The sequence below is a fragment of the Jaculus jaculus genome, chromosome 1 (genome assembly GCF_020740685.1).
Source record: "Jaculus jaculus isolate mJacJac1 chromosome 1, mJacJac1.mat.Y.cur, whole genome shotgun sequence".
NCBI classification, from domain to species: domain Eukaryota; kingdom Metazoa; phylum Chordata; class Mammalia; order Rodentia; family Dipodidae; genus Jaculus; species Jaculus jaculus.
The window spans coordinates 322,022,786-322,045,976 of NC_059102.1; the positions used below are offsets into that span (position 1 = coordinate 322,022,786).

The following is a 23,191-nucleotide window of genomic DNA, read 5'->3' on the forward strand; positions in this document are numbered from 1 at the left end:
AAAAAAAAAAAGCATACAAAACTTAACTGGAAATGGACTAAGAGCCTAAACACTAAAAGAAACTGAAATATTTGAGGAAAACACTGGGGGCAGCTTCACTAGATTAGATTAGGGAATGAGTTCATGGATAGGACACTAAAAGCACATACAACAAAAGAAATAGATTAATTCCTATCTGACCAGGGAATTATATCTAAGGTATATAAAGAACTCCTCGGGCTGGAGTGCTGGCTTAGCAGTTAAGGCTCTTGCCTGGGAAACATAAGGACCAGATTCGATTCCCCAGTACCCGTCAAACCAGATGCACAAGGTCTCATATGTGTCTGGAGTTTGTTTGCAGTGGCTGGAGGTCCTGGCATACCTATTCTGTCTCTATATTCCTGTCTCTCTCTCAAACAAATAAATAAATAAAATTGTATTTACATATTCTGTCAGTCACCACTTTATTGGCCCAGATCTACAGGCTGGAGGTTGAGCACGCTGGTGGCCAGGATGCTACAGAGGTCCCTGGAAGAACCAAGGATTGTCACGTCTCCATCTCTCTGCTCATCGCCCACAGCCTTCCTCATTGACTTGCTGAGCAGGTCTTGCAGGCAGGAAGACTCTACCCACGGCAGGACATGCTGAGACCGATAAGGGAGCTGGCACTCTAAAATACATTTTTTAAAAAGAACTAAACTCAACAACAGATAAAAAAAAAATAAAAAAAATAAAAAAAATAAAAAAAAAAAACAAGCAAAAGATTTACACAGTTCCATGTACAAATGGCCGGGTATGGTGGTGCATACCATTAATCCCAGCACTGGGATCGCTGTGAGTTTGAGGCCATAGTAAGACTACATAATGAATTCGAGGATAGCCTGGGCTAGAGCAAGACCCTACCTTGAAAACAACAGGATGTGCAAATGTGGAGTAGACGCAGTGAGAGCATGCAGGCCATCAGTAGAGAAATGTGAGCCAAACCTGTTACAATCACCTTCACAGCCATTTTGGAAGCAACTATGAAAAACAAAGTGTAGGGCAGGAGAGATGGCTTAGCGGTTAACTGCTTGCCTGGGAAGCCTAAGGACCCTGGTTCGAGGCTTGATTCCCCAGGACCCACGTTTGCCAGATGCACAAGTGGCGCACGTGTCTGGAGTTCATTTGCAGTGGCTGGAGGCCCTGGCACACTCTCTCTCTCTCTCTATCTCTCTCTCTCTCTCTCTCTCTCTCTCTCTGTTGCTCTCAAATAAATAAATAAATAAAAACAAAGTGTAGGAAATACCAACTCTTGGCAAGGATACAAAGAAATTAGATTTTTTTTTTTTTCATTTTTCAAGAAAGGAGCTCACTCTAGCCCAAGCTGACCTGGAATTCACTATGTAGTCTTGGGGTGGCCTCAAACTCACAACCATCATCCTACCTCTGCCTCCCAAGTGCTGGAATTAAAAGCCTGAGCCACCACGTCCAGTTTTTAGAACTTTAAAAAAATTTTTTGTTTATTTTTATTTATTTATTTGAGAGCGACAGACAGAGAGAGAAAGAGGCAGACAGATAGAAAGAGAGAATGGGCATACCAGGGCCTCCAGCCACTGCAAATGAACTCCAGATGTGTGCACCCCCTTGTGCATCTGGCTAACATGGGTTCTGGGGAATCCAGCCTCAAACCACGATCCTTAGGCTTCACAGGCAAGTGCTTAACCGCTAAGCCATCTCTCTAGCACCCCCCCCCCCGCTTTTTTTTTTTTAAATAAGGGTGTTTTCTTTTCTCTTTTTTATATTCTTATTTATTTATTGAGAGAGCTAGAGATGGAAAGAGGCAGGCAGAGACAGTATGGGGACACCAGGGATTCCTGCTACTACAAACTCTAGATGCATGCACCACCTTGTGCATCTGGCTTTATGTGAGCACTGGGGACTCAAACCCAAGCCACCAAAGTCTACTAGCAAGTACCTTTAACTGTTGAGCCATTCCCCAGAAACTAGAACTCTCATGTAATGTTGGCAGGAAGGCAAAATGGTGTTGCCACTATTAAAAACAATATGGAAGCTCTTGAGTAAATTAAACTTATCACTACCATTTGATCCAGCAATTATACTTCTAAGTAGGTACCCAGAAGAAAGCAGTTACAAAGATATTTTGTTTGTTTGTTTTGGTTTTCGAGGCAGGGTCTCAGCCTAGCCCAGGCTGACCTGGAACTCATCCTGTAGCTCCAGGCTGGCCCCAAACTCACAGCAATCCTCCTACCTCAACCTGCCTGAGATTAAAGGCATGAGCCAACACACCCAGCTCTCAGAGAGAATTTTTTTATACACCTATATTCATAGTAGCATTGTTCACAAGAGCCAAAAAGATAGAAGCAATTGTGATGGTTATTTTTTTATCAACTTGATTGAATTTAGAGTAATGTAGGAGACATGTCTGTGGGTATGTGAGGGAGTTTCCAGCAAAGCTTAGCTGAAGAGGGAAGATCTATCTCGAAGTGGATGGCACATTTCCATGGGTTGGGAGACCAGATTGAATGAATGAGGGAACAGGAAAAACAAGATGCCTGCTGTTATTCCCCTTTCTCTGCTTCCTGGTTGTCACCAAGCAGCTTCTGCCACCATACTTTCTATGCCATGGAAGACTGCAAGCCAGAATAAATCTCTATCTGAAGTTACTTAATGACAAATATTTTTTCATAGCAATAAGAAAAACAACTAGAGCCAGGCATGGCGGTACATGCACACCTTTAAGCCCAGCACTTGAGAGGCGATTGCCATGAGTTCAAGGCCACCCTGAAACCACATAGAGAATTCCAGGTCAGCCTGAGCTAGAGTAAGACCCTACCTAACCCCCCCACCAAAAAAAAACTAACACAGAATACTAGTACCAAGAAGTAGGGCTGTTGTTGAATGTGACCATGTGGTTCATAGACTTTTGGAATTGGTTTGCAGAAGAAATATGGACAAGTTTGGAACTGCAAGGAAAAGATGCCATAAAGGGCTGTAAGCTGAGCCTAATGGGCTCTTCAGGTGGGAATGTGGGTGACCAGAAAGCCAACAGAAATACAAAGGAGCTAGACTCCAGGCCATCTAGCCACCAAGGAGCTTGGCTTCACCTATAGGATCATGTCCTTCAGATCTCGCCAGAAGAAATGGCTTTTGATTGGCTACCGGTAGTGAGACCTGAGGGTGGTGAGCAGAGAGGGAGGCTCAAAACAGGCATGTTGGGAGCTATGAACCAAACCTCGGCCATGTTGACAGAAACCGCCATATAGCAAGTTAAGTTTCTATTTCCTCATCTAATGATCTGTTACCAGAAATGAAGGAGCCGTTATGCCTGGGTGATAGCCTCTCCTGGTGCTGCCGGTAATTGATGAAGAAACAAAGAAATTACATTTAATCTGTGATCTCTGGCCTGGTTATGATTCCTTCCCCCTACAACCCTATAAAAACCTATGTGTAAAAATAAACTTCGAGACCTTGACAAATACCTAGCTTGGTCTCCTTCTTGTGTCTGTTTGCCTCCCCCATTCAGGTTAGCTTCTCCCCGAGTCCTTGTTCAACTCCCCGCTGGCCGGGGCACAGGCACAGTGGGAATCTTGCCTCCTTAGTACTGACTTCCTCAGAACCAACAGCTCTGCCCTTTAAGGGGCCTGAATCAGTTACTGCGACTAATATAAAAGCCTCTAAAAGAGGAAACTAAATCACACTGTGGCATAAGTTTGTAGTCCCTGATACTTGAGAAGCTGAGGCAAGAGGAGGCCAGGTTCAAGGCTAGCCTGGAAAGCTTAATGAGATCCAGTGTCAAAAGCCAAGTGGGGGCTGGAGAGATGGCTTAGCGGTTAAGCGCTTGCCTGTGAAGCCTAAGGACCCCGGTTCGAGGCTCGGTTCCCCAGGACCCACGTTAGCCAGATGCACAAGGGGGCGCACGCGTCTGGAGTTCGTTTGCAGTGGCTGGAAGCCCTGGCACGCTCATCCTCTCTCCCTCTCCCCCACCCTCTCTCTCTCTCTCTCTTTCTCTGTCTGTCCCTCTCAAATAAATAAAAATAATCAAAAAAAATTAAAAAAAAAAAGCCAAGTGGGGCTGCAGAGATGGCTTAGCAGTTATAATGCTTGCCTGTGAAGCCTAAGGACCTATGTTTGACTCTCCAGATCCCATGTAAGCCAGACACACAAAGGTGAGGCAAGCGCAAGATTGTGTCTACTAGATGACACAAGCATCTAGAGTTCGATTGCAGTGACTAAGGTCCTGGCATGCCAATTCTCTCTCCCTCTGTCTCCCTTGCTCTCAGATTTAAATATATATATATTAACAAATAGAGCTGGGTATGGTGATGCATATCTTCACTCCTAGCACTCAGGAGGCAGAGTTAGGAGGATCACTGTGAGTTTGAGGTCACCTTGAGACTACATAGTGAATTCCAGGTCAGCCTGGGCTAGAGTGAAATCCTACCTTGGAACTGCAAGCAAAAGATACTATTGAAAATCCAAAAATAAATAAATAATAAAAGTCAAAGGGCCGAGGATGTAGCTCAAAGGTAGAGCACTTGCCTAGGATGCATGGGGTCCTGAGTTCCATTTCCAGTACTGCAAAAATAAATATGAACAGCCAAGTATGGTGGCACATGTCTTTAATCCCAGCACTTGGGAGGCAGAGGCAGGAGGATCACTGTGAGTTTGAGACTACCTTGAGACTACAAAGTGAATTCCAGGTCAGCCTGGGCTAGAGTGAAACCCTTCTTCAAAAAAACAAAACAGATAAATAAATAACTATAAATAGGGCTGGAGAGATGGCTTAGCAGTTAAGGCACTTGGCTGCAAAGCCTAAGTACTCATGTATGATCTCTCTCCAGACCCCACATAAGCCAGACGCACAAGGTGACCCGAGCACAAGGTTACACATGCGCACTAGGTGGCAAAAGCATCTGGAGTTCAATTGCAGTAGCTGAGGGAGGCCCTGATGTACCAAGTCTCTCTCTCTCTCTTGCTCGCTTAATCTAATAAATAAATATGAATAAATAAGGCAACTAAAAGAGCTCCACCAACACAAAAAAAAAACTAACTTTGGCTAACCTCCTCTGGCCACAAGATGTTTCTGCAAAATCCACAATCAAGAAAGTAGCTGTGAGCTGGAGAGGGCCTGCACAGCCTAAGGACCCAGGTTCGATTCCCCAACACCCATGTAAGCCAGATGCACAAGGTGGCACATGCATCTGGAGTTTTGTTTGCAGTGGCCAGAGGTCCTTTCATACCCATTCTCATTTCTCTCTCCCTCTCCCCCCCCCCTCTCTCTTTGTCTCTTTCTCTCAAATGAACAAATAAAATATTTTTTAAAAAGAAAGTAGCTAAATAATAAAGCACTGCATTAAAAAAGCATTGCTGTCTTCCTGCTAGAAAGATGGGTAAAAGGCAACAAATCCCATACCAGTACTACTTCATGTCCAAAATATCAGTTTTTACATGTTTTACATGTCATCATGGGCTGGAGAGAGTGCTCAGTGGTTAGGGCGTTTGCCTGCAAAGCCTAAGGACCCAGATTCCATTCCTCAGTGCCCACGTCAAGCCAGTCAAGCCAGATGCACAAGGTGGCGCATCTGTCTGGAGTTCCTTTGCTGAGACTGGCGTGCCCATTCTCTCTGTCTACCTGCTTCTTTCTTTCTCTCTCCCTCTCTCTCTCAAAGAAATGATTTTTTTTTTAAGTTGGGAAAGAGGGAAGCTCCCCAGAGTGGAGCCTGTGGGGAGGGAACGAGGCCACCATCCGGTCCACAACCCCACCCCCACTAACCTGCACCCTGGGCCACGTTGCTGGATTGGGGCATTAGTGGGCGACTCCTGCGATTTAGAAGCCAGCATATTTAGCAGAAGCTGCCACTCTGCCACCTGTTGTCAGTAATCAGAAGGAGCCAGCTGAAGGATGGTAGCAATGCCAAACCTGTAAGGCTTGGTGACATGCCCAAGAGCAAAGCCAGAAGGCAGAGGCCACGCATTAAATCACCACATTAAGCGCTCTAAGTAAGTTAAGCGTGGCATCAAGCCATTGCTACAAGGAGCTGACAGGAGGGAGGGAGAGGGAGAGAAGGGAAGGAGAAAGCCACCCAGGCTAACTGGGGTCTTGGCCAACGTCCTTAGTCTAATGAGAAGTACCGTGGAGTCCATAGAATAGTCAAAACAAAAAGGCAGAGCTACATTCAAATGAAAGGCTAGAGAATTAACTGTGATTTTTGTTTGGCTCTCTGCTTTCTAGAAACATTAAGTAGTTGGGATTTCTTGTGTTTATTCAAGGCACATCCATTCTGGTATTTGAGGACTGAGCCACTTGGTATTATTCTAGTGGTCTCTCCTTTGGGGGCCTCTTAGCTTCATTCAGCCCCCCATGTAGAGAGGACGCTTCGGGGCTGCGGCCACACTGAACAGCCTTTTATTTATTTATTTATTTATTTTTTTAATTTATTTGAGAGCGACAGACACAGAGAGAAAGACAGATAGAGGGAGAGAGAGAGAATGGGCACGCCAGGGCTTCCAGCCTCTGCAAACGAACTCCAGACACGTGCGCCCCCTTGTGCATCTGGCTACGTGGGACCTGGGGAACCGAGCCTCGAACCAGGCTCCTTAGGCTTCACAGGCAAGCGCTTAACCGCTAAGCCATCTTTCCAGCCCCTGAACAGCCTTTTAAATTCAGGCATCATGGGAATCCCAGTTATGGGCAAAGTAACAACAGAATTGGTTTCTATCTCAGAATGAGGTTTCATGGCTTTGCAGTTAAAATGCCTCCCCTGTCACAGTCTTAGAGAATAATATAAGCTTTCTGAGCGAGGGCAGGAACAAGGCAGCTCACGAAAGTACAAAATGCACTGTCCTGGTGTTGCAGATAGGCAGGCATCAGGCTTGAAAGTCACTGAAGGACAGATTCCATCTCCTGTTTCCAGGGCAACATTAGAAGGGCAACCTGTCAATCATACCTCAGTGGAGCCTATCAGTTTCTCACCTGGTCAAGAAACCACCCCTCAGCCTGGCTGGGCCTGGTGGCACACGCCTTTAATCCAGCACTCAGGAAGCAGACGATCGCCATGAGTTCAAGGCCAGCCTGAGACTACATAGTGAATTCCAGGTCAGCCTGGGCTAGAGTGAGACCCTTACCTTGAAAAACCCAAAAAGGAAGAAAAAGAAACCACTCCTCACCTACAGACATGCTAAGGAGGTGGGAGGAATATTTATCCCCTTTAATTTTCTTTTTAAAAAATATTTTATTTGTTTCAGAGAGAGATAGAGAGCCAGACAATGGGTGTACCAGAGCCTCCAGCCAGTGCAAACAAACTCCAGACACACGTGCCACCTTGTCCATCTGGCTTACACAGGTTCTGGGGAATTGAACCAAGGTCCTTTGGATTTTCAGGCTAAACAGCTTAACCACTAAGCCATCTCTCCAGCCTCTATTTGTCCCCTTAATGAGCTAATATTCCTCCAGAAGTCGCTCTGTCATTATAGTTTCTCACACACCCTCGCTGAGCCTACCTGCTTTTTCTGAGTTACAACTCAAAGAGCAAAAGTTTTTTAAATTCCTTTCTCTTCTTTGAATGCTGGCTGATAAGTCCTCAGTCCTGACACTGTGGCTTTTTCACCTTTTTCTCAACAAACCTCTTTTGATTTATGTCTCTGGTCCCAAGACAAAGAACTCAACAATATAAAAATCTGCAGCACTGCTCAGCTGCAAGTACTAGAATTGCAAAGAATCTGCCACGGAGGGGTTAATTCCTGGATCTAGCTTTCTGCTTTTCTTGGGCTCCTTGGTTCTTGTCCAGGATTCAGTCATCACTCCTGTCAGACAAATATCACAGGAGACTATTGTTTGAGATAAGCTCCTGCACAAGGCTACAACGGACCAAAAATCAAAATGGAGTCTTGGGCTGGAGAGATGACTTAGCGGTTAAGCACTTGCCTGTGAAGCCTAAGGACCCCGGTTCGAGGCTCGGTTCCCCAGGTCCCACGTTAGCCAGATGCACAAGAGGGCGCACGCGTCTGGAGTTCATTTGCAGTGGCTGGAGGCCCTGGCGCGCCCATTCTCTCTCTCTCTCTGTATATATATATCTGCCTCTTTCTCTCTCAAATAAATAAATAAAAATGAACAAAAAAAAGTTTTTTTTAAATGGAGTCCTTCATACTAAGTTCAACACAGTCAGTTTCCTGGCCCAGAGGGAAGTAATATTCAAGTGTCTCAAAGGGCCAATTTGCCTCAGCATGACAATAAAGTTCCCCCTTCCATTAATCCTAATAACCTGATGTTATCACTTCTCTGATTTTTGGCTAAGATCAATAGAGTATCAGTTCTTATCAGTTTAAGATCTGATACAGCCTCTATCCAAGTGATACAAGATTCAGGGTTCCTTGCCAACGCACACCAATAATTCTGAGGTGTCCTCAGATTCTTGTCTTATGCATTCAACAAATGAAATCCACAGACCAGAGGATCAGGCTCAGAAAGATTTTATTACAGAGCTTTAGGAGGGAACGCTTCCAGAAAGGGGAGCTTTCAGAAGGAAGAAAGACCTAGCTCTGGCCCAAGGAGGCAGGAGAGGGTTGAGAAGCCCACCTCAAGATCCAGGTTGGGTTTTTTTTTTAACATGAGCCCCCTGGATGAGCAGCTGGTCTGGCCAGTCTGGTCCTGATATCAGGAGTCTAGGATCAAGATTTCTGGAAAGAGCAACCTTCCCAGGAATCTTAATTTTCTATTCTCCAAAGGGAAGGAAGGGAATGGAAGGACTCCCTGAGCAGACAGAGATAAGGAGAGGACAGACCCTTCTGACATTTCTGACCTGTAGTAAAGTGTAATGACCTGGATTTTCCCTTACAGGCCCAAGGACAATTCCAGCATTTCTTTTAAGTTTATAAAAAATAGTTTAGCCGGGTGTGGTGGAGCACACCTTAAATCCCAGTACTCAGGAAGCAGAGGTAGGAGGATCACCATGAGTTCGAGGCCACCCTGAGACTATATAGTTAGTTCCAGGTCAGCCTGGACTAGAGTGAGACCCTACCTCGAAAAAATAACAACAAAACAATGGTTTATTTTAAAGGCTCTCAATAAGACTTCAATATCTGACCTAAGAGTATACCAAAAAAGGTAATCAATATATTTTTTTAATTTTTTATTTATTTATTTGAGAGCAACAGACACAGAGAGAAAGACAGATAGAGGGAGAGAGAGAGAATGGGCGCGCCAGGGCTTCCAGCCTCTGCAAACGAACTCCAGACGCGTGCGCCCCCTTGTGCATCTGGCTAACGTGGGACCTGGGGAACCGAGCCTCAAACCGGGGTCCTTAGGCTTCACAGGCAAGCGCTTAACCACTAAGCCATCTCTCCAGCCCTCAATATTTAACATATTATACTCCATAATAAAACTTGTTCCATATCCAGTACCATACACGTTTTGTGGCAGAATGGGGTTGTCTTGTTTCTGGGGTGGAAGTCCCAATGTCTCTTGAGACACCATAGGATCTGAGTTACAGAACTGCTGAGGTGCAGGCCGGCAGTGGCTTGCTGGAGGATATCTGCCCCAGGGAAAGCCTCTCTGCTGCGGTATCCTTTTGGATGCTCTGAAGGAGAGCTATAAGTATTCCAGTTCTGATGTACTTCAGCAAAGCCTTCACCTGTTTCATGACATTCAGATCTGAGGTTTTTCCAGCCCTGAATCTGAGATTTTTTTTTTTCTTCTGTTTGGCTTATTTTTCTTTTTTATTATCACTGAAATCCAAGGCTTCTGGTGGTGGTTCCTGATCATTCTTCCATGACGCACCTGATCCCCTATCCTGCTTAAGCTTTTCTGTGAATCTATATTGAGTACATTCTTTTACTGATGGAGCAAAATGCATAGTTTCCTTTATTTTAATATCTTTACTCTCAATGCATTCTGAAGAATTAAACCATAACACATAAAACGGATGTACGACAGGTCCAAATATCTCAAATATCTTTCCTGCTGCTTGTCGATCTGAAAATGACAGTCTCCTCATTGGCTGGAGGTAGGTTACTTGCAGACTCAGTTATAACTAATTGTTCAATAATGCTTGAAACCATACCAACAGGCTTTTTTTTTTTTAATCCATAGGGACATTTTATTTATTTATTTTTCCAACAGGCTTTAATTCAACATCTTCAGGCAAAATGATAGTGAGTTGTTCAACAGAAGGCAGTTCATCTAGCAGTAATTCATCTTTCGTTGTAAGAGGAAAATTCTTATTTTCTTTCTCAACTTGTAAATCATCTTCTCCATCTGACAGCACGGGAGGAAGTGAGACACAGGAAGAAGAGGAAGACGTTGAGGAAGATGATGAGGAAGAGGAAGAGCTTGAACTGTCTGAGTCTGTTTCACTGTCCCAGTCTGAGTCTGGGTGTCATCAGGGCCGGGTCAGGTCTGGGTTGAGGCCTTGCTCCCTGGAGGGAGGCTGCTGGCCCGCAGGCTTTTTTTTTTTTTTTTGAGGTAGGGTCTCACTCTAGCTCAGGCTGACCTGGAATTGACTATGGAGTCTCAGGGTGGCCTTGGACTCATGGCGATCCTCCTACCTCTGCCTCCCAGAGAGCTGGGATTAAAGGCATGCGCCACCATGCCTGGCCAATTCCCACATTTAGCCAAGAGAAAGCTATTCAGTTTGGGGCCCTGTACCCCTAAACTGCCTCATAAAAACAATATTACGTGGATTTCTTTTGGAGCTGTGAGACAGGAGCTTGCTCTGTCCATTCTATGCATCCACATGGTCCCTTTCAAAGCAGGTGCACCACGAGGTAACTTAACAAATAATAGCATGATGTTAACAAGTCATTTTTTAAATATTTAAATCATTTTTATTTATTTATTTGAGAGCAACAGACAGAGAAAGAGGCAGAGAGAGAGAGAGAGAATGGGCGCACCAGGGCCTCCAGCCACTGCAAACGAACTCCAGACACGTGTGCCCCTTGTGCATCTGGCTAACGTGGGTCCTGGGGAACCGAGCCTCGAACCGGGGTCCTTAGGCTTCACAGGCAAGCGCTTAATCACTAAGCCATCTCTCCAGCCCTTAACAAATCATTTTTGTAGTTTTCCTTCCTTCATACCTTATAAGGAAAGTAGCTTTGAAATGGCCAGTCTGCTCCTTGTTTCTGCTTTCTTTGGTCCTTTTCTTCCTATAAGAACCAACCTCCTTGCTCAGCCCATGGGAACACATCCCTGTTTCATGGAATGAAGTGTTGCCTCACCCGAGAACCTCACACAAAAACAACTATAGTCTTCTCTTTAAAAAAAAAAAAAAAAAAAAAAAAGTTGGGTGTGGTGGCGCACGCCTTTAATCCCAGCACTCAGGAGGCAGAGGTAGGAGGATCACCGTGAGTTCGAGGCCAGCCTGAATTGAACCTAGGTCCTTTGGCTTTGCAGGCAAGTGCCTTAACCTCTAAGCCATCTCTCCAGCCCCACCTGGTAAATGTGCTGTCTTTTTATCTTTTTCCACTCCCCTACTACTTCATCTGCCCCTGTCTGTGTAAGATCACACCAAGATCTTCCCCATTTCTCTTCTCCCCAGACTGGTTCTCTAGGCCCAGGGCAGGGGAAACCCCAAAGTCAGGTCCATAGGGCAACACGTCTAAGGCTCACTAGCGGTGTCTTTCCTTTGCTAGAAGAAAGGTCAGTCCGGGCCTGTGTCAGAGGGCTGTGTAGAGTAAGGTTCGGAGCAGCCTAAGAACAATTAACACACATTAACGACCCACCAAGGCGAGCGGCCCTTCAGAGCACTTGCACGCTCTCACTTGCAACATTTCGCTTTCATCCGCACAGGGGTGTCATTAGCAGGTTTTTATTGACAAGGCAGAGGAAGAAGTTATAGGGACCCACCCAGGAGTATCTGAAGGCCTCGCCCTCTCACTAGTTCTCACACTCAAGGCAACCCACCCCCAGCCCTCCTCCTTTTTTTAAAAAAATTATTTATTTATTTATTTGAGAGCGACAGGCACAGAGAGAAAGACAGATAGAGGGAGAGAGAGAGAATGGGCGCGCCAGGGCTTCCAGCCACTGCAAACGAACTCCAGACGCGTGCGCCCCCTTGTGCATCTGGCTAACGTGGGACCTGGGGAACCGAGCCTCGAACCGGGGTCCTTAGGCTTCACAGGCAAGCGCTTAACCGCTAAGCCATCTCTCCAGCCCCAGCCCTCCTTCTAATGTTGGTTTTGGCTTGTAAAGACCCACAAAAAAAAGGTAAAAGCAGAGTTCTCTCTGGAAGGAAGGAAGGAAGGAAGGAAGGAAGGAAGGAAGGAAGGAAGGAAGGAAGGAAGGAAGGAGGGAGGGAGGGAGGGAGGGAGGGAGGGAGGGAGGGAGGCAGGGAGGGAAGAAAGGAAGGAGGGAGGGAGGGAAGAAGGAAGAAAGGAAGGAGGGAGGAAAGGAGGGAGGGATGGGGGAGAAAGGGAAGGAAAAGAGGGAAGAAAGAGAGAGAAAGAAAACAAGTCCAAGAGCACTGTACTGAATCCAAACTCCCTCCTAGGGTTTCGGGCGAGGACGGGCCTGACTGCGGCCTCACACCCGCGCCTCAGGCGAGCCGGGTTTCGAACCTACGCCCCCGGATCCCTGTCCCTTTCATTCTTTTGCGTGGGGTTTGTTTTCATTTCCCGCTTGCGCTCACAGTTAAGGCCAGGGCCCGGGTGGGAGGGCGGCGGGGCCAGCCTGGAAGTGGGCCGCGCGGCAGCGCCCCCTGCAGGCCGGCGGCGCGGGGACCGGCGCGCTGGGCAGCTCTGCCCACCGGTGCGCGCCAGCATCGACCTCGTCTGGGGTAGGTTGCCAAGGAAAGGGGAACCGTGACGCCACTGAGCCAGACAACTGCCACTGTGCCAGATAACTGCCACCCTGCCCCCGGCCAAGTCCCACCCTGGGCCATGGAGGGAGTCCCCAGAACGCGCAGACTTAATAATCCCTATCCTCCCCACCCCACCCCCAAAATATCCATAATCACATTTAGGGGGCAGCGTTTCGTGTTTGTGTTTAAATGCTCATTCTTAGCCTAGGCTGGCCTTGGAACTTTACAGCCATCCTCCTGCCTCAGCCTCCTGAGTGCAGGCATTACAAGTATGAGCCCCCACGTCCAGCAGTTCTCTGCCCTTTATAGTTCTTAGATGGGTTTGATCCTGTAACAAAAGACAGATTGAGAAGCCAGGCATGGTGGCGCACGCCTTTAATCCCATCACTCAGGAGGCAGAGGTAGGAGGATCGCCGTGAGTTCGAGGCCAGCCTGTGATTACACAGCGAATTCCAGGTCAGCCTGGGCTAGAGTGAGACCCTACCTTGAAAAGCCAAAAGAAGAAGAAGATTGACTAGAGAAAAGCAAACCAGGTAGTTAACATAGCTTTAAGAGTAGTGGAGATGCCTAAGACAATGAGTCAGTCTCTAAGAAGTAGCTTAGAGTCCAGGCTCAAATATCATCTTCCCTGAAACAAAGAAGGAACTAGCAGAGTCCAGTGATGGGGGTGACCAAGGCAGCCCAGAAAACAGGGGTCAGGTTTTATGACCATGGCTATACCACCGACACCACACAATGGGCCAGGTTTAATTCTGCAGGTTTAAGCCAGTGCCCTCTGCAGTAAGAATCTTTATTAGCAACACCCATTCTTGTCTTCAAGTGGTATTGAAAAGGGGACACCTTTAAAAATGAAGTGAGGGGCTGGAGAGATGACTTAGTAGTTAAGGCACTTGCCTGCAAGGCCTAGAGACCCAGATTCAATTTCCAAGAGCCCATGTAAACCAGATGCACATGATGATGCATGTATCTGGAATTCGTTTGCAGTGGCTAGAGGGCCTGGTAAGCCCATTCTCTTTCTCTCTCTCTCTCATAAATAAATAAAAATAAAATATATTTTAAAATGGAGCGAGTGATCAGAATTAAAGGAGACTTCTCTATCATGCCCTCCAAGGCTCAGGGAATAGTCAAAAGAGGGGATAGGAAGACAGTAAGAAGGATATGGAGGAGTGCTTTGAAATGCTGTCTTCTGGACACAGAGTGGCTGTTGCATTTATGACCTCACAGCAACTCATTACCTGGCACAAAACCTGGCATAATATTGGGCCCATCAACACTCCATCATGGTTGGTGAAGGAGGAGAAACAAGAGTAGAAAAGGAATTAGCAGGCTGGAGAGATGGCTTAGCGGTTGAGGCACTTACCTGCAAAGCCTGACTCATGTTTGATTCTCCAGGTCCCACATAAGCCAGATGCACAGTGTTGCAAATGCACAGTGTTGCTCATACATACAAGGGGGTGCACACATCTGGAGTTTGATTGCAGTGGCTGTAGGCCCTGACATACTAATTCTCTCCCTCCCAACCCCACCCCCCACATTAAAAAAAAAGAAAAAGGCCAGTCTGTTGGACTTTCCTTTAAAAAGGGGGGGGGTGTTCTGGAGAAATGGCTTAGTGATTGAGGCACGTGTCTGAAAAGCCTAAGGATCAAGGTTTGATTCCCCAGTACCCATGTAAGCCAAATGCACAAGGTGGTGCATGTGTCTGGAGTTTGTTTGCAATGGCTAGAGGCCCTGGTGCATTCTCTGCCTCTGCTTCTTTCCCTCTCTCAAATTATATATATGACTAGGTAGAAAGAGGGGATTTGATGGAAGAGAAGGAGACAAAGGAAGATAATGAGAGGGATTATGATCAAAATATGCTTTGTACATTCATAAAGGGTCACGTCTTTAGTCCCAGCAGCTGGAAGGCTGAGGCAGGAGGACTGCTGGAAGTGCCAGGCCAGCCTGTGAGTGCAGAGTGAATTCCAGGTCAGCTTGGGCTATACTGAGACCCTGCCTTGAAAATAAATAAATAAACATAAACATATAAAAATAAAAGTGGAGATTTCAACTGTGTCAGCCTTAGCTTACTGCAATAAATATTCTCATAATCAACGTATAAAAAAAAATATATTTTGATTCACAGTGTTGGAGATTTCAGTCCATAGTTCATTGGTCCTATTGTTTCAGGCCTGAGGCAACATATCATATCGTGTCAGATATGCATGTGTGTGTGTGTGTGTGTGTGTGTGTATACATATCAAGGCCTCTTGTGACTGCAAACTCCAGACACATGCACCTTTTTTTGTGTTTGTTTGTTTGTTTGTTTGTTTGTTTGTTTTTTCGCAGTAGGGTTTCACTCTAGCAAAACTGACCTGGAATTCACTATGTAGTCTCAGGGTGGCCTCTAACTGTCTCGGTGATCCTCCTACCTCTGCCTCCCAAATGCTGGGATTAAAGGTGTGTGCCACCATGCCCGGCTCATGCACCACTTTTTGTGTCTGGCTTTACAAGAATGCTAAGGAACTGAACTCAAGCCATCTGGATTTGCAAGCAAACATCTTTAACAGCTGAGCCAGCTCCCTAGCCTCCAAAATCTTGATTTCAGGACTTCAACCTTCGGGATTGTAAAGAGATAATGCATCAATAGGATCTTGTCCTAATGCAAAGATCCAAAATAACCCCAGTGTCCTAGAGTCTCCAAAGCTATGAAGAGTTCACCCTATAAAATTATCTCAGCATGGGTGTGGTGGCGCACTCTAATCCCAGCCCAGGAAGTAGAGGTAGGAGGATCACTGTGAGTTCGAAGCCAGCCTGAGACTACATAGTGAATTCCAGGTCAGCCTGAGCTAGAGTAAGACCCTACCTTGAAAAAAACAGAATGACCTCATTCAGCCTCTCTAAAATTTCAAAGAAGTAACAGAAGATTCGATATCATTGGCATGCCACAATTACAGGAAAAAGAGAAGGAGGAAGAGGAAGTGTAATTAAAAGCATAATCTTGGGGATCACAAGACCAGAATCCAAATTAGCAGTGTTACCTTGAATAAGTCATGGAACCGCTCTGGGCTTCAATTATCCCATCATCCTCTGGAGTGCTTTTAAAATTAATTTGCATATGTGTGTGTGGGGGAAGGGGTGCCAGGGCTTCTACCACTGGGAACAAACACCAGAGATTTGTGCCACTTTTTGCACCCACATGGGTGGTTTGGGAATTGAACTTAAGCTGATAGACTTTTCAAGAAAGCTCCTTTACACCACTGAGCAATCATTTTCTTTAATTAATTTATTTATTTGCAAAGAGAGAAGAAAGACAGAATGGGTGCACCAGTGGATCCAGCCACTGCAAGCCAACTACAGATGCATGTGCCTCTTTATGTATTATGTGGCTTCATGTGGGTACTGGGGAATCAAACCAGGGTCATTAGGCTTTCCAGACAAGCTCCTTAACCACTGAGCCATATCTCCAGTCCTCCACTGAGCAATCTTTCCAGCCCCCCCCATACCTTGGGGTTTTAACCCCTACATTTCTTTTTTATTTATATATTTATTTGAGAGAGACAGAGAGGGACAGAAAGAATCAGATAGAGAGAGGGAGAGAGAATGGGCAAGCCAGGGCCTCCAGCCACTGCAAACGAACTCCAGACGCATGTGCCCCCTTGTGCATCTGGCTAACGTGGGTCCTGGGGAACCGAGCCTCGAACCGGGGTCCTTAGGCTTCACAGGCAAGCGCTTAACCGCTAAGCCATCTCTCCAGCCCTAACCCCTACATTTCTTGCAGTGCTATTGAAGAGCACATGGGACAAGGCACACAGATTGTAAGCCAAACCTGACATAAGACATGCTGGGCTGATGGCCAATGTGACTGCTGAGTCCTCTCCTTTTTTTTTATTTTTTTATTTTATTTTTTATTTTTCAAGATAAGGTTTCACTCTAGTCCAGGCTGACCTGAAATTAACTACGTAGTCTCAGGGCAGCCTCAAACTCATGGTGATCCTCCTACTTCTGCCTCCTGAGTGCTAGGATTAAAGGCATGCGCCACCACGCCCGGTTAATTTTTTTTTTTTTTGAGGTAGGGTCTTGCTGTAGCCCAGACTGACCTGGAATTTGCTATGCAGTCTCGGGCTGGCCTTGAATTCACAACAATCCTCCTACCTCAGCCTCGCAAGTGCTGGGATTAAAGGCATGTGCTGCCACCAGCTGAGATTTAAAAAAATATTATTATTATTATTTTTGGTTTTTCAAGGTAGGATCTCACTCAAGCCCAGGCTGACTTGGAATTCACTTTGTAGTCTCAGGGTGGCCTCAAACTCATGGAGATTCTCTTACCTCTGCCTCCCGAGTGCTGGGGGTTAAAGGCATGCGCCACCATGCCTGGCTGAGATAAAATTTTGATGAAATGCACCATAGATCTGGTTCTCACATTAGGGAAGTAAATTCTGTATCCAAGCACAGGGGTAACTACAGCCTTAAATGTGTATTTGCTATTGTAGTGACCTTGAGGGAACCAGGTCTTCTCCCTCCACTGCTAGGATAATCTTTCCATCAGCATGCTAAGGTCACTGAAGTGTTAACCTTAATATCTGCTGGGCCTTCTCCCAGGATTCCAGCAAATTCCTAGGTTGTGGAAATTGAGAGCATTTCACTCAATATTTCTGCAAATCCTTTGTCTAATTTCTCTTTCTGCATGTTCTTCCCCCCAACACACACCCATGATCATCACTACCATGAGTTATGTGCATGATCTCATGCAGCCTCACAGCAAGCTGGGAGACAGAGAAAACCTGACTCGCTCACGTGTGCTGACCGTAGAGTGTCCGCTGCTCTGTAGCTGAGCGGGGAGGGCAGCTAAGGAGAGTCTAGTGGATACGAGCCCTGCCTTCCTTGGGATTCTGATACTTAATTTTTTCTTTTCTTTATTTCTTTTCTTTTTTTTTTTTTTTTTTTTTGGTTTTTCGAGGTCAGGTCTCACCCTAGCCCAGGCTGACCTGGAATTCACTATGGAGTCTCAGGGTGGCCTTGAACTCATGGCGATCCTCCTACCTCTGCCTCCCAAGTGCTGGGATTCAAGGCGTGCACCACCACGCCTGGCTCTTTCTTTTTTTTTGAGACAGGGTCTTACTATGTAGCCTAAGCTGACCAGAAACCCTCTATGTAGTTCAGGCTGGCATCAAACTGTATTCTGCCTCAGTGTCCCAATCCTCTTGCCTCCACTTCTCAAGTGCTGGGATTTCAAGAATGTGTCATCATGTCTGACTCTTTAAGGTTTCTTTCTCTCTTTCTTTCTTGGTTGTTCGAAGTAGGGTCTCACTGTAACTCAGGCTGACCTGGAATTCACTATGCAGTCTCAGGATGGCTTTGAACTCATAGCAGTTCTCCTACCTCTGCCTCCCAAGTGCTGGGATTAAAGGCATGCACCACCAAGCCAGGCTCTTTAAGGTTTCTTTTTCTTTTTTTTAAGATACCAACATCTACTTCCATATGCATGCACATATGAACATGACATTTGTTTGTTTTTTTTCTTTATTTGTTAGAGACAGAGGGAGAGTTAGAGAAAGAAACAGGACCTGAGGGTACTGTAGGAGACCTGAGAGAACTGTGGGGGACAAGAGGTTTGTGGAGAGCCCAGTAACTTGCTAAGCTCTTGTATCCTGACTCATGCTCTGTTCTTGTGCAAAATAATTTCTTAAAGGGCCAGAGAGATTGCTCAGTAGTTAAGGTGCTGGCAAGTAAGGCCTAATGACCACAGTTCAATTCCCCAATACCCATGTAAAGCCAGATGCACAAAGTGGCACATGCTGTCTCTCTCTTCTGCTTGAAAATAAATAAATATAATAAAATAGAGCTGGTTAAGATGGCTTAGAGGTTAAGGTGCTTGCAAACTCCAGGTCCCACATAGCCAGACGCACACTGATGAAAGTACGCACATGTCTGGAGTTCATTCACAGTGGCTGAAGGCCCTGGCACACCCATTCTCTCTCTCTCTCTCTAAATAATAATAATAAAAAGGGTTGATGGTCCAGGTGTGGTGGCACACACCTTTAATCCCAGTACTTGAGAGGCTGAGGATGGAGGATCACTGTGAGTTCAAGGTCATCCTAAGAATACAGAGTGAATTCTGGGTTAGCCTGGGCTAGAGTGAGACCCTACCTTAAAAAAACAAAATAATAATAATGATTTCTTCAATTGTGCACCCAGAACCCATAGATTGTTACTAGAAAATTTTCAGTGCCAGAGATGGGATACCTTCCAGTGAGTTGTTGGCCAGGGAGGTCCCTGATACCCCCAAAACATTATAAGCCATTGGCAAGGTTCTTGGTTTCCCACCAGGAATTTAAGGTAAGACCCTATTGCTGAAGACTCCACATGCTTGGGCTACAAGGTCAATGAGAAATCTTGTTGGAGCTGAGCTGAATACCTCCTCCCTGTAGAACAGCTGACAGAAAGCTGGAAAAAGCCACCCTGCATTCAGTTCAATGGGAGAAGTCATCAATGGAGATAAACAACAGTAGACACTGCAAGCCTTAAGTTGGGCCAGCCAGGCCAAATGACCTAATGGGTGCAATAGTGGCATGTCTGTTATAGGGGAAACCAATTGCTTTCTAATTGGACTGGAGTCCCACTCCATGGGAGGGAATACATGCCTGATACTGAAAACCTAGTCAAAAGCCTATGGCAGGGGAGGTCATGAGCCTTAGGAGTATAATGCTTGCTGGTGTCTGGCTAACTGCATGTATTATGCTCACTAAACTGCCCTGTAAGCACTTTTCTTAATGTTCATACTCATATATTAATGCTACTCTCACTTTTGGTTTGAGAAGTTTTCAGATGGCAGTGACCTCTGGGATGACTCAAAAAGCACCATAGTGTTGAGAAGTGACAGTGGAGTGTTCAGCACTGAGTCATCTCTATCACACCCTCCAAGACTCAGGGGCCATTGTAGAAAAGGTGCCAGAAAGAATGTAAGAGCCAAAGGAAGGGAACGGCTCCTTACAGCGCATTCTTCCAGACACACAATGGCCTGGATATCCTTGACCTCGCAATGCCTGGTACTACCTACACAAGACCCTCATAATAGGAGAAAAAGACGATGACTTCAAAATAAAAGAGAGACTAATTGAAGGGGGGAGGGGATATGATGGAGGGTGGATTTTTGAAGGGCCAAGTGGGGGAGGGGAGGAAATTATCATGGTTTATTGTCTATAATTATGGAAGTTGCCAATAAAAAAATGTTTAAAACAAAGGTAGAGAGCCATAGAGCTCCCAATGTTGACTTCTGGCCTCCACATGCATGCACACATGCTCATGCACACACAGAGACACACACAGAGAGAGAGAGATGTGCAAACCAGTGCACAAAACTTAGGTCTCAGGCTGGAGAGATGGCTTAGCGGTTAAGCACTTGCCTGTGAAGCTTAAGGACCCTGGTTCAAGGCTCAATTCCCCAGGACCCACGTTAGCCAGATGCACAAGGGGGCGCATGCATCTGGAGTTCGTTTGCAGTGGCTGGAGGCCCTGGTGCGCCCATTCTCTCTCTATCTCTCTGCCTCTTTCTCTCTGTCTGTCTCTCTCAAATAAAAAAATAAAAATAAATTTTAAAAATTAGATCTCATAGGAGTGCCTGAACAAAGTTAGAGGATAGGTCCCTCCCGGCTCTCAGACCTGCACCAGAACCCATAATGCTCAGAGGGCAGCTCTCTGAGTTTGTTTGCTAACACACAGAGCTAGTGGTCAGAGGGACGCAGCTCAGTGGTAGCACCCTGAAGGACAGGAGCCTGAGGAGTCCGATTCCGCGGTCCCGCCGCGCAGACATCCCAGTTGCACTGAGCAAGCATCATGAACTTCAAGGAGAAAACCTCAAACCAAGCTTTCCGTCCCATGGTGGCTTTCCTTAGAGATGGCAAGTTCCAGTCACAGCAAATAGAGAGTGCCCCAGGTTCGTCCTGGCACTGGTGGGGGGGGGGGGCAAACAAACTCCAGGTTGCCTGTGCCACCCTGTGCATCTGGCTTTATTTACATGGGTGCTGGGGAACCAAACTCAGACCATCAGGCTTTGCGAGCAAGCACCTTCAACCACTGAGCCATTTCTCTAGCCCTGTCATGTAAAGGTTTTGAGAATCACAGAGATGTTAGGTCAGATCCACTGAAGAAGGCTAGCTTTTCTTTAGGCAGTTTCAGTTTAGGGATTGAGGCTCAAAGAGAAACGAGAGAGGCCACCCCACATGCCACCACCAAAAAAAAAAAAAAAAAAAAAAAAAAAAAGGAATTCGTCTGATTGAGACCTACGGACAGCGCCCCCTGCCGTCCGCAGCCCAGCGCACTACTTGAATAGATGTCCCCTTGCCTATAAGGGCTGCTGTCTTCTTCCCGTCCCCAACTCTGCTCAGCTCACCTCTGTTGCTCTGCTCAGCCTACCTCTGTTTGCTAGGGACACAGGGATACTGTGAGCCTGGCTGGGTTTTCCTCTGGTTTCTGAATCTACCATGTGCAGTTTTCTAAGTCTCCCTACACAAGCTCCTAGATTGTTCTTTCCACGTGCCAGCAGCTTTACCCTAATCTCTCTTTATTTATTTATTTATTTTTTAATTTTATTTATTTATTTGAGAGCGACAGACACAGAGAGAAAGGCAGATAGAGGGAGAGAGAGAAAGAATGGGCACGCCAGGGCTTCCAGCCTCTGCAAACGAGCTCCAGACGCGTGCGCCCCCTTGTGCATCTGGCTAACGTGGGACCTGGGGAACCGAGCCTCGAACTGGGGTCCTTAGGCTTCACAGGCAAGCGCTTAACCGCTAAGCCATCTCTCCAGCCCTCTAATCTCTCTTTAAAAACCTCAGTTTCTCTTAAGTTCACAAGCTTGCAGCTGTATTCCAGTTTTCCCCCCAAATACCTCAATTTCTCTTAAATGAACTTTAGAAACTATGCAGTGTTTCCACATGAGAGCGTGTTTTCTAGACCCCACAATTTGTGATTGCTCCCTTAAATAAATCTCACAGTTTGTGGGCTGGAGAGGTTTGCCTACAAAGTCAAAGGATCCTGGTTCGATTCTCCAGGACCCACATAAGCACAAGGGGGCGCACTTGTCTGGAGTTTGTTTACAGTGGCTGGAGGCTCTGGCGCACCCATTCTCTCTCTCTCTGCCTCTTTCTCTCTCTCAAATAAATAAATAAATAAAATATATAAAAAAAATAAATCTCACAATTTGTGACGTCCCCTCAATAAACTTAATAGTTCCTAATTTAAAAAAATAATTCCTTCATAAAAGGTAAAACTCAAAGAGGCCAGGACACAGCTCTAGTCACACTCCTGTGCCTCTGCTTCAAGTTCTTCACTCAAAACTTTGAGGCTGGAGAGATGGCTCAGCATTTAAGACACTTGCCAGCAAAGCCAAAGGACACAGGGTCAATTCCCCAGTACCCTCATAAGCCAGATGCACAAGGTGACTCATGCATTTGGAGTTTGTTTGCAGTGGCACTATGCCCTGGCACACTCATTTCTCTTCCTCCCCCCCCCTCTCTCTCAAGTAAATAAATATTTTTTGTTTTGTTTTGTTTTTCAAGGTAGGGTCTCACTCTAGCCCAGAATGACCAGCAATTCACTATATAATGTCAGAGTGGCCTCAAACTCAAGGTGATCCTCCTACCTCTGCCTCCTCAGTGCTGGAATTAAAGATGTGTGCCACCACGCTGGCTTAAAATATTTTTTTAAAGATGCGACCATTGTTGTAGTCAGATTCACATTGCTGGTAGAAATCACCCAACAAAGATTCTGAGAAAAAGAGGTTTATTTTGGCTTACAGGCTTGAAGCACCATGATGGCAGGGGGAAATGACGGAATGAGCAGAGGGTGACTGTCACCCCCTGGCCAACATCAGGTAGACTATAGCAACAGAGAGTGTGCCAAACACTGGCATAGGGAAACTGGCTATAACACCCACAAGCCCGCCCCCAACAATTCACTCCCTCCAGGAGGCGTTAATTCCCAAATCTCCATCAGCTGGGAACCTAGCATTCCGAACACCTGAGTTTATGGAGGACACCTGAATCATACCACCACAACCATCACAACCCAATGAATGGGCCATGTGCAGTCACTGATTTAAGTAAACTGACTGCAAACGGAAAATTAGACTGCGGAGCTGGTGTTGAGTGGTACTAAGGAATGTTGGCTTGAGGGCTCAGCGCGGAGGCACCTTTCAGAGATCAGCATAGCTAGAGTAGTTCTTCACGGGGCTTCAGAGACTTGTGAATTTAGGACTCCGGTTTGGACCAGGGCTTCTTACACTTTTTCCACTTGTGACACCTTTATACACGAGAAAATTTTCATGACTCTGGATATATAGGAATATAAAATAGGCACATAAATCAAACATTTACTAATACTAAATCTTAAAAATATATTATTTTTAAGTAAAGCAAGAAAGATTTAGTGAGAAAACCCAGAGTGTC

At 46.0% G+C, this 23,191-nt stretch overlaps 2 pseudogenes; one reads left to right on the forward strand and one right to left on the reverse strand.

The window, feature by feature from the left end:
* Nucleotides 1-443: 443 nt before the first annotated feature.
* On the reverse strand, nt 444-12,732 carry LOC101609358 (annotated as a pseudogene).
* Nucleotides 8,249-8,368, forward strand: LOC123458037 (annotated as a pseudogene).
* Nucleotides 12,733-23,191: the final 10,459 nt, after the last annotated feature.